Source organism: Echinops telfairi, unplaced genomic scaffold (genome assembly GCF_000313985.2).
Source record: "Echinops telfairi isolate 266 unplaced genomic scaffold, ASM31398v2 ScPeMD7_11;HRSCAF=52, whole genome shotgun sequence".
NCBI lineage: Eukaryota > Metazoa > Chordata > Mammalia > Afrosoricida > Tenrecidae > Echinops > Echinops telfairi.
This window is the reverse complement of record NW_022103908.1, coordinates 8011797-8013711: the sequence shown is the minus strand read 5'-3', so window position 1 is coordinate 8013711 and position 1915 is coordinate 8011797.

Here is a 1915-nt window from a genome sequence, read left to right as displayed (position 1 = left end):
AAATACACCAGGTTCTTTCATTCGGATAAAAGGAATCCCCTGGCTATCTATAATCTTTTCCAAAATGTCCATCTTATGCAAGCTCCCATAAACGTACTATCTCCTTACTATTTACATTCACCCTTCACTTTCAGTAGGGTTGCCTAGCTTCCTGCTATTGAAAAACAAAAGTCTAGTTGCCTCCTAATTATCCAATCAATTGGACACCTTCCCTCTCTTTTTTAATATTCACTTATTAACAATGGAGTCCTGGTAGCGTAGTGGGTACCAGATGAACTGCTAACAGCAAAGTTAGCAACCCCAACTGCTGCTTTCATGGGAGAAAGATGAGGCTCTTTGCTCCTGTAAAGGGTTACAGCCTTCAGAACCTCACGAGGCAGTTCTACTGTGTCTTCAAAAACCACTATGAGTCAGAAGCAACTCGACGGCAGTGGGTTTGGAGTTTATTAACCATGCATTTTTCTTCATAGAGGATCAGTGGAAAAAGAGGAAGACCCTTCATAAAACAGATCAGCGGAACGGCTGCAACAACGGACTCAAACATATCCACTGTCACGAAGGTAGTGCAGGACAAGGTAGCCTCCCTTCTATTTGACACGGCGTCTCTCTGAGTGACAGCCAACTTGAAGACATGCATCTGTACCGCCACCTTCATGAAACACTCTACTCTTCATTGTTTGAGCCTTGTGTCCTCTGTCGTGGTGTACTAACACTTGCTTTCTGTGTCTCTTAATCCTTGCCTTAGGAAGAGAGTTTTAGGTAAAATATCTTTTAAACACATTTGAAAGCCGCTAGGTTTTGTCTGAAAGATGGATAAACTTTTTTTCAAGATGTGAAAAAAGGCTCTTTTGGGGAAAAGAAGTCAGGTAGATTGAGGTGCTTCTGTAAAGCAGTTATACCTATTTTTCTTCAGTAAAATCATCAATTTCAAAAAATTCTTCATATATAGACTTTGATGGCTTCAATGATAGCAAATGTCACATTGTTTTTTAACCATGGTTTATTTTCATCTATTTTTTTTCCATTGGAGTTTGAAATGAGTCCATTTCATAGGAAAGCATCTGAGAAATAATTTGAATGGTTAATCTGAATACTAATAGGTCCAGTGGATAATACCCCTGTGCTCACTATCCAAGGCTCCACATCCCTCAGCCAGGATCATTCCATCGGGCAAGATGGTAGGGTATCTAGAACAACCCAACCATCATTTCTCCTGATGTTAGGCTCAATCCCATGTCAAGATGAAAAAAATAAGACCATTTATTGCACTACAATGCCAGTCGCAATTGTGACTTTCTGCAGAAATTAGCCCCCACATGTTCAGTTTGAAAGTCAGGAAAGATCAAGGTTGGCAGTCCTAACAGCTCTGTTGTCTTCAGGGTGTCCCAGTGGTCTGTGTTTATCTGGTATGATGACTGCAGCCCAAGCATGCCAGCCTAAAGTTGTATATCTTTTCACATATGACAAATATTTTGCTGATGATTCCAGATTGACCAAAAAATCCTTATCAATCTCTATAATTACATGCTCCACCCAAGACTTAAGTAGTAATGGGTGTCCTTTCTCATGCCAAAGTTAAATGATTTCACTAAAAAAAAAATAAATGAACAAACAAAAAAGTAATTGCATATAAACAAAATGTGAGATTTAGTATAAAGTAAAATACATATTAAAATGTATGTAGAAATAGAAAAGAATTTATAGAGAAATAGGTATGCAAATTTAAACTATGCGTATGTTTTAATGTGTATAGGCATAAATAAAATTCACTCTAAATAAATTGGGATTGTAATGGTGAAAAGCAGATATTTTCTCCTTTTTCTTCTGTTTTTTTGATCCTGGCAAAAGTACTTGACTCCCAAGAAATTTATGCTTCAGCAGCCTTGTAATAATAAATAAAAATCTGAGGGTTAGA